General features: G+C 41.4%; 1 long non-coding RNA gene across 1 annotated transcript in view; it reads right to left on the reverse strand.

Moving 5' to 3' along the window:
* The window catches only part of LOC126407441 (uncharacterized), a 19,683-nt gene extending 10,281 nt beyond the window's left edge, over positions 1-9,402 (reverse strand). Inside the window, exon 1 of the long non-coding RNA XR_007571777.1 lies at positions 9,212-9,402. This is a non-coding gene — a long non-coding RNA (uncharacterized LOC126407441). The remainder of the gene's footprint in view (positions 1-9,211) is intronic.
* Positions 9,403-10,319: the final 917 nt, after the last annotated feature.

Here is a 10,319-nt window from a genome sequence, read left to right on the forward strand (position 1 = left end):
GGAGAATCATAGTAAGGGGGGGGGGGGGGTACGTTGGGTGGGCAGGCCTTCCTGCCCCGCCCATCTGGGGTGCGTCTCTGGCTCTCTGGGGGTGCTGGCCATTGCCGCCCCGGGTCCTTGGGCCTGCGTGGTGTCCCGCGGCCTCTGCGGCTCCCTGGGCGCTCCTGCGGCCTTGGGGTGCCTTACCGTCCGCCTTCCCCCGCTGGGCTGGGACATTGACCCTGGACCCTGGTGATGGTTCTCATAAACACATTGGGAGGGTTCAAATACACGCATGCATGTTCGATACTTAAGTGCCATGACGCATCACAAAGAACCGATGGGATCACTCAAAAGGGGCTCAGTTGCTTCTCAAACCTACCACACTGCTCTAGCAACTCTTCTCCACAATCGGGCTTTCCTCCACCACCAGGACTCTTACATTTCTGGTGTTCAGTTTAGACTTCTCTTTTGTTTTGTTGTTGTGTTTTTTTGTTTTTTGGTTTGTTTGTTTGTTTGTTTGTTTGTTTTTGTTTTTTTCTTTTCTTTATTATACGTTTATTTGTTTATTTTTGGTAATTTGTATGGAGCGCAACCTCAAGGCCACAATACATCAGCTACACTGCCTGTTTCTCCTCTGTTTTTTTTTTTTTCTCCTTCTTCTCCGCATGCACTGTCGCTATATAACTCAGGTCTTAAGCACTTGTCCCTCAATCCCCCTGCTTGTCCCTTACTTTCCCCTTGACACACTATGGTGTATCACAGCCCTCTCTGGCTCATATTAGGAAGTTTTTCCAATGAAGGCTGATAGGCTAGTCTCCAGGGAGGGTGGGTGACGGTCACAATTACGCACAGTATGGGTATAAAATACTTGACTGCAAGACTAACAGTGCATCAATCTTCATAAAAAACTTACACTCTTTTGTGGCGCTAAGCTACGAAGACTAATGCAGACAGGTATGAAAAAAAAAAAAAAAAAAAAAAAAAAGGGAATGGAACCCCGACGTGCAGCGGAGTTATTTTTCAACAGTCACCGGCTCACTATACATTATCCTGCTTAGAACATAGCTTACTACTGAAACATTCAAATGTTACAACTGGCATCAATATTATTAAATTGCTGGCAGAGTGTATTGACAGAGGAGAGGCGTTCACCAGACAAACAGGAGCAGAGGAGAGGATTTTACTCCACTTCTCCCGATCGGAGATGTTGGGTGCCCAGTAGCTGCAAAGGCTGCCCTCACATTTATCGCCAGTGACCGACATGATCTCCCTGCCCTCCCGGCCAGGTTGGGAGAGCTATGTGGACTAACGTTAACTGATGTTGATGCTCCTCAGTCTAAGGCTGTTGCAATGAAAAGTCCAGTGTTCACTTTAGCTGGGTGTAACTTAGCTGGGCGATGTCCGTTGATAGCTGCCTCTGTGAGAAGAGAACAGAAGGAAGGGAACAGAAGGAAGGGAGGGGGGTATCACTGTCCGAGGGCTGCCGTAGAATGGCAACGAGGATGTCAGCCGACCAACACTCGCTACCTGGTCCCTGGTTGTGGCAATTTGTGATGCTGGCCAGCTAGGAGTTAACTAGCAGCCAGTACAGTACAGTCCTCTCTCGTCTAGCTAACATTTAGCCGTGTTACTTACTGATCCATTAGAAAGAAAGCTAGCTGGACATTGGTTTTGAAGCCTCTTTGGTCACGGAGCTCCCTCCATCTCTTGAACGCCTGACTGAGTTTTTCTCTTGTTTTTCCTCTTCTTCTATCACTCTCCTTTTTGCTCTTCTTTGCTTCCTCAGACAGAGGAGCTTGTTTTCTTTCGCTAGGCCATTTTTCACTTGTCTCCAAACTTTGTCCGTCTGCCATTGTGCTTGTGACTCAACTATCTCATGCCCAACTCCTCATAAGGACCAGTTCCAGTCCCTGACTGGCTGACCGACCAGTTTCGCAATACATGACGCATTTCCTGCCATAAAGCAGATTTATTTTTATCGGTGGCAGAAGCTTATTACAAACATTGCAAAGCCACTAAGTAATCTATGTAAATGCTGATAGTCTGATTTTACTGTGGCCACTACCCTGTGCAACCCACATTATTTTCATAATGATATATTTAAGAAAAGATGCTATCTGTTGCCTCTTTATGTTTTGCTGATAATGCAGAATTTGAGTCTTTGGACGTCTTGCCAGTTTAAAGTGCATCTCAATTGGTCTTCGATTGTTTGTTCTTTAAAAACATTGAATTGTGTGTGATATAACTGTCATTTTGATGTAATGAGGTAGTTAGATTATAGTTATTAGAGGATAAATTTTCCCCTTACGTTATTAAAATGGCAAATATATTCCTCTTTTGTAATTTCTCCTCAATAATAATAATAATAATAATAATAATAACATGATAGTTTGGCTGTACTAGATATTTGAAATATTCAGTAGATTTACTTTTTTACAACCCTATTTGACAACTCTACAACCGGAAGAACTACCATCCCAAAAATGCCATTTCTATAAATAAAATATCTGAAATTAAACAATATCCTTACTTTTTCTTAGATGAAGTTAGTTAGTTCATCTAGGTGCAGTGGAATTACTAGTTAGGCATTACTAGATATTTGATTTATTCAGTAGATATATCTTTTTAGGACCCTATTTTACAACTCTACTTTACAAGCCAGAAGAACTACCATCCCAAAAATGCCATTTCTAGAATAGCCTACTAGCTAAAATATCTGAAATTAAACAACATCCTTACTTTTTCTTAACATAGTTCATCTAGGTGCAGTGTAATTACTAGTTCGACTTTACTAGATATTTGATATATTCAGGAGATATATCTTTTTACGACCCTATTTAGAACCCTACTTTGCAAATCAGAAGAACTACAACTGTGTTGCTGATATGTATCAAGCTGCATGGGGCGGTCCTAGGGAATTGTATTTTTTTTTTTTTTTTAAATAGTGTTTTTCCTAGATTTGGAAGTTGTAAATACTGAATTGAGAGTACACTGTGGACTTTAAGGGGATGGTAAACACATTTGTGTAATCAGATTTTACATATCTAATTTTTTAAATGGGTGAAAATTAATTTAAACCATATTTTACCCATATCTGACAGCACCCCCAGTTGTTGACTACGCTCACACTCTGAAGTTGCGTCTTGTCACCATCTTATCTGTTTACAATCAGCTGAGAGTGCACAACTGCGCATGTGCCTGGGTGAGGGTTGATGTGTGTGTGTGGATGTGCTTCTCTGTGTCTGTGGATGTGTGTAATCCGGGTCTAGCGCTCTATAAATGAGACAGAAGAGAGAGAAGAACAGGTGTGAATTTGGACGCACAATGCGTCGTTCTGGCCCATAGGGTTAAAAAGGTTTATATTAAAATCCCCTAAGATGTAACAGATTGTATCCTCATTGTTTATCCAGTCAAGAGAACTGGACAGACTTTAATTAAACTCTTTGATGACAGAGTCAGGTGGGTGATAAACAACACCAACAATAACGTTCTTTCCACCAGAGACACCAGAGAGCTCTACAAAAACAGATTCCACCTCAGCCCTATCGGATTTCAGAGAGAGATCATCCCTAATTTTAAATTCATAGTCACCATGAATAAACAGGGATACTCCACCACCAGGTCGATTCTCCCTTATGTGAAGAGCTGAATTGTATTTAGGTAATTTAAAAATTTCTCTGGAGTTGTCTGTAAGCCATGTTTCTGATAAAGCAATAACAGAAAAATCATGATTGAGTGAGGATAAATAATGAATGAATTTGTCATAGTTGCTGGAAAGACTTCTAATATTCAGATGAAAAGTAGAAAATATATTAGGAGGCAAAGAAACACATAAGTCATAAAACTTAGTTTTATTATAAAAACTACAAAAGTTAGAAACATCAAATGATGAAAAAAATTCAGGTCAGGGTCAACATCAAAATTGTAATTATCCGTTGTTGAAGGATCAANATTTGCCACTTTGTTTGCAGTAAACAAAGTTTGTTGTTGTTTTTTAGTTTGTTATATATTGGGGGGCATTTTGGGCATTGGGGGGGCACATGTCCCCGTCAATGTATATGGTGACTATGGCCCTGTCAGGCATGCATAATTAGGCTGCAAATGTCTAGGTGCGCAAAGGTGAAGTGGCTGGTCTTGTCATACAAAGTTTGATGGAGTGTCAACTGGACAATATGGAGATATTTGCATCTTGAAAGCCTGACTACAAATGTGGATAGACAGGGAGAAACACACGCAAGCCTAAGACGTGGTAAGATACGATATTCCTCACTATATGAAGTGACTGATAACAAGATCTGTATAATGGATTATAAAGAAATTTGTCAGGTTTTTATTTTGTAGACAATAAATCTGGATTTATAGCATGATGGGATGACAGCACAATGATGTGTGTGGCATCACTGTAAAGCTCTGCTCCTGCGCTTTCATGTGATATGCGTGGCATTTCTGTGTAAGCCTGCATTCGCGAGTAATCCATCTAAGAGTAATGTGTGTGCAGAGCTGTATGAAAGCTCTGTTATTCATGATTTTAGTGTAAATTTATCTTTTTTTTTTTGGTCTTGTCGGAAAGCTACAATTTCGCTGTTTCACGTGATATGCGTGGCTTCTCGCTATGACGCATGGTCGCAGAGAAAATCAATAGAGAAGAACAGGTGTGAATTTGGACGCACAATGCGTCGTTCTGGCCCATAGGGTTAAAAAGGTTTATATTAAATTCCCCTAAGATGTAACAGATTGTATCCTCATTGTTTATCCAGTCAAGAGAACTGGACAGACTTTAATTAAACTCTTTGATGACAGAGTCAGGTGGGCGATAAACAACACCAACAATAACGTTCTTTCCACCAGAGACACCAGAGAGCTCTACAAAAACAGATTCCACCTCAGCCCTATCGGATTTCAGAGAGAGATCATCCCTAATTTTAAATTCATAGTCACCATGAATAAACAGGGATACTCCACCACCAGGTCGATTCTCCCTTATGTGAAGAGCTGAATTGTATTTAGGTAATTTAAAAATTTCTCTGGAGTTGTCTGTAAGCCATGTTTCTGATAAAGCAATAACAGAAAAATCATGATTGAGTGAGGATAAATAATGAATGAATTTGTCATAGTTGCTGGAAAGACTTCTAATATTCAGATGAAAAGTAGAAAATATATTAGGAGGCAAAGAAACACATAAGTCATAAAACTTAGTTTTATTATAAAAACTACAAAAGTTAGAAACATCAAATGATGAAAAAAATTCAGGTCAGGGTCAACATCAAAATTGTAATTATCCGTTGTTGAAGGATCAAAAGGCTCAAAGGTCTGGCCTTCAAAATCAGATTTGTTGTAGTCCATAGTGTGTGTAGAGAATAATGTGCTGTAAATGTGTGATTATGTCATCAAAATACAATACAAATGCCAAATGATGAAGACTAATGAGCCAAACTCTGAGCATTGGCCTTGCTTTGTTGTGATGGGTTTTGGGTGGGTAGATGAACAATAAGTTTGTCGTATCTCAAATATGCAATGTCAGCTCTCTCACGGGCTGCCTTCATAGCTGGGAGTAGTTCTTTCCTTCTTTGCCGGACAGCTTCAGGGAAGTCTTCATTGATGAAGATGCCTGAGCCTTTCAAGTTTTTAGCTTTACCCAGAACAGCAAGTTTGTCCTGCAACCGCAGAAATCTGACCACAATGGGTCGGGGCTTTTCCAATGATGCCATTGGCTTCCCAGTCCTATGAGCCCAGTCCATCTCAATTTTCAAATGATCCAGATGTAGTTTTTCACTGAATAGCTTTCTCACCTTTTCTTCAGATTCAGACACCTTTTCTTTCTCAGACTCTTTGATGCCATCAACGACAATATTACGGCGCCTTGACTGACCATCCAGATAGTCTGTCTTGTCTGAGATTGAAATCCAACTTTTACAAATTGTGTCTAAATCTGTCCTGGTTTCATTACAGTTCTTAGACCAAATTTTAGATGAGTTTTTGAAATCATCAAACTCCTTTTGAGTCATTTCTAGACTCACCTTGAGATCGTAGACTTGCTTTGACAGATCATCAGTCCTCTTGTTTGAAGAATCAATTATGATCTGTACACAAGTTTTGAAGCTTTTTTGCTGTTGTTCTAGCAAAGTTGTGTAGAAGTCTTTTTGCTGATCCAACAATTCACGGACTTGAGCCATGGTGACATATTCCTCAGTGGAGTTGTTTGAAGGTTTGGGTGGCATGGTTTGATCTTCAGCCCTCAAGGCCTGAAATTCAGCAGGGTAAAGCCAAAAACCTCCACAAGATACCAGCAATGTCCACAAATTTTGCTGTGAGGAGTTGCTTGAACTCTTGTAAATTAAATCAGACACAGAAATTTAGAGTTCTAGGCAGGATTCTTCAGATTTCTGTTAGATAGAAAATCAGAAAATTAACCTGGGCCTGATGGTAGCTGCTGCTGGACCTGATGGTAGCTGCTGCTGGGCCTGGTGAGGCTGCTGCTAGGCCTGGTGGTAGCTGCTGCTGGCCTGGTGAGGCTGCTGCTAGGCCTGGTGGTAGCTGCTGCTGGCCTGGTGAGGCTGCTGCTAGGCCTGGTGGTAGCTGCTGCTGGCCTGGGAAGGCTGCTGCTGGGCCTGATGGTAGCTGCTGCTGGCCTGGTGAGGCTGCTGCTAGGCCTGATGGTAGCTGCTGCTGGCTTACAGTTGCAAATTCCACTCTTTTGTAGTATAGGGTCACGCTTAACCTCAAGTGATGTGACTTTGATGGAAGAAATGCTTAGGATTGTAAAGATTTCAGACAGATTCACACTGCTCAGTGCTGCTGCTCAGTGCTCCTCAGTGCTGCTGCTCAGTGCTGACTGTTTATCATAACGACTTCAAAATTGCACACATGATAGGCCAAGTCCTGCTAAAGAATTCCTCTGAACAACTTTGTCATTACTCGAACGGTTTGGATTGTATGCCCTCTTTAAGGTAACGTCACAAAACCTCTTGACAATTTTTGCGCCACCTACACACACTAAAATGGCTGCTGCTGCCTGCAGGAATTACGTAGAAAGATCAAACCAAAACTGGCTTCTTTGTCTTCTCGAGACCTACAATCACTCATTGACACCACTGACCTAAATCCAACAGGAAATGAGCTAGTGCCTCTGAAGTAACATGAGCAAATATGTCAGCTGTGAGCTAGACATTGTAAACTTGCGACGAAGATCTCATTTTTGACTCAACAAACATGAAACCTATATCTATGCATTCGGAACGAGTGTATCTTTCTTGTGGTATGTTCAGACTGACGATTGGACCTACGGTTTGGGAATCAGAGGGAGGAGTTGAAAGCCACCTCGATCTGCCTGTTCTTCAACTTGTCTCTCTCTGTCAGTGGTGGACGTAGGATGTTTGTAGGGCAGGGGTGAAAAGGAAAAAAGGGCATCTACTACATGACATGGGAGCCCATTGATGTGGAAAAAACTCAGTTGACCCCCTAAACATGCTCAAAAACTCACCAAAATGAGCACGCATGTCAGGACTGGCGAAAAATTTGATACAATGAAAAAATTAACCCCAAAAGTGCCAAAATGGGCTCTCTAGTGCCACCTAGACACACTAAAATGGCCGCTGCTGCCTGTAGGAATGTGGTAGAAAGATCAAACCAAAACTGGCTTGTTTTTCTCATCGAGACCTACAAATCACGCTCTTTCTTCAAAAATCTTCTTCTCCTACTCCGTTTATCGTATTGCCTTCAAACTCGCACACATGACAGATCAACTCGTGCTAAGTGCTCTGTAATTGTAGCACATGTATTATGCAGCATGACAAGTGATTTACTTATCAGAGAATTTCTTTGGTCAACAGTCACATAACCACACACAAACATTCTCTCTCTCTCTCTCTCTCTCTCTCTCTGTTACTGCATGTCACTAACTCGGCCGTACTGCATGTCAGTAACTCGGCCTGTTCTCCGGAGCCTTTGTGCTCCACTGTCTCGCAGGTTAACTTCTATCACAGCGGTGCCTAGTGTGACGTGTGAGGTTGTGCTGCTGCTGTGGTCCTGTCAAATGCCTCCTGCTGCTGCTGTAATAATTAGTCATTAGTCAAACTGATCTTGAAGTGCTTGGGCTGTCACCTAACTACATGCACCTAGCTACATTAATTAGCATAAGAATGGCTTCACTCTGACAGACACAAGCCTGTGTGTGTGTGTGTTTGGTTACAATCTTTAAAGGACAGATTACAGCAGCAGAATCTCCATTTGAAACAGCCTCTGCACATTATATATCAGTCTTTTCCATCTCCAACATACTACTTCAGCCTTTATTACTGATAATACTGTTGCTACTTTTGTGATTATGACTGTTAAATACATATTGTAACATACTGTAATCTTATAGACACATAGTGCTCAGTGATTCTAGCACATGTAGATCCTGTTACTGCATGTCACTAACTCGGCCGCACTGCATGTCAGTAACTCGGCCTCTTCCCCAGAGCCTTTGTGCTCCACCGTCTCACAGGTTAACTTCTATCACAGCGGTGCCTAGTGTGACATGTGAGGTTGTGCTGCTGCTGTGGTCCTGCCAAATGCCTCCTGCTGCTGCTGTTATCATTAGTCATACTTCTACTGTTATTATAGACATATGATTATTGTCACATATGTATATTATCAGATATTAATATATACTTTCAACATATTGTACCACAATAACCAGAATTATAATTAGAATATTATTACTTTCATTAATGTTGTTGTAAGCTATTAACATTACCATCTGTCCTGCATCTCTATCTCTGTCTCTCTCTCTCTCTGTCTCTCTGTCTCCCTTTCTGTCTCATTGTGTCATACGGATTACCGTTAATGTTTTATGTTGATCTGTTCTGTACGTCATCTATTGCACGTCTGTCGTCCTGGAAGAGGGATCCCTTCTCAGTTGCTCTTCCTGAGGTTTCTACCATTTTTTTCCCCTGTTAAAGCTATAGTGCGTAACTTCTGTCGCCCCCCAGCGGATAATGCGTTATTACAACAAATAAGCCGGCACTTCCATGTACACAGAGTAACACTTGCCACACACCGTGTACACAGAGTAACACTCGCTTCACACCGTGTACACAGCACTACACAACGTGGCGAACACCAGGCTGCTAACATTACATTACGTTCATAGCACCATTTCCAAGAAAATAATAAAGTACTAGGTCCAGTACATGTAACAGCAACACATACTACTCATAATATAATTATAAACCAAGTCACTTACTCATCCAGCAGCAGCAAGGCAACATCCGTGTCTGCCCTCAGCCCAATTTCTTCCTTCAGGGCTCTCCACCGAGGAAAAGCGACGCCAATACAAATCCTTGTTTGCCTTCTCCGTCGGTCACTTTCCTTCTTTGCTAATAGACCTTCAGCCGAACGTACAGGCTTTTTCTTTGTGGTAGGATCCACTTCCGAACCGTGTCTCGGCCGCTTCTTTGGGTTCTCTGCCATGTTGCTGTCTCTCTCTCTCTACCTGAGCTCTACCTCTTGCTATGAGACTCTCCGCTGTTCCTCCCCCTCCCTTCTTGCTGTGAGGTAAAAAGCGACATTTCCTGTGCGCCAGCGCAGGAATGTCGCCGGTCAACACGCAAACTAAAAATGATATATATTGAAAAATACCACGAGATGTTAGAGGAGCAGATCAGCTTAATCAACATTGTGTCATCTCCTCTGGTAGTGGCTTGGATGAAACGGACATTTACGGACATGTAGAAGTTATGCACTATAGCTTTAAAGGGAGTTTTTCCTTATCTGCTGCGAGGGTCTGAAGGACAGAGGGATGTTTTATGCTGTAAAGCCCTGTGAGGCAAACTGTGATTTTTGATATTGGGCTTTATACATAAAATTGATTGATTGATTCATTGATTGATTCACTGATGTCGTCGTCAGTAGTTTGGTTTTCAGAAGCCATCAAAGTTCTATTCCAAAGTCATGGGTTCATTGCCAAAAATGACCTTGCGTTCTATTGACATTGCTTGTTTTAAAGACATTTCGACTCTTACGAATAGGCTAATTCACACTGTCTACGTGAGCTGGAGGCCGACAGCCTGCAGCTTTAATTTCTATTTGATTTATGCATTAATTTATAATTTATCATGTAGTGGTCTACATCAATGTATATTTTTACATTATATGCTATAGAAAATTCCTGTTTTCTATTTCTTTTTATTCCTTTCATACATTAGAATATATATTTTATCCTTGCTTTTCATCACTATATTTCTGTCAGCCACCATTATTATCATTATCTTATTCTCTTGTTGTATCTTTTGTTACTCTACTCAGGTGTCACTTGTACGTGAGATTTTAATTTTAATGTGACCTCCTGATTG

Source organism: Epinephelus moara, chromosome 20, assembly GCF_006386435.1.
Source record: "Epinephelus moara isolate mb chromosome 20, YSFRI_EMoa_1.0, whole genome shotgun sequence".
Lineage (NCBI taxonomy): Eukaryota > Metazoa > Chordata > Actinopteri > Perciformes > Serranidae > Epinephelus > Epinephelus moara.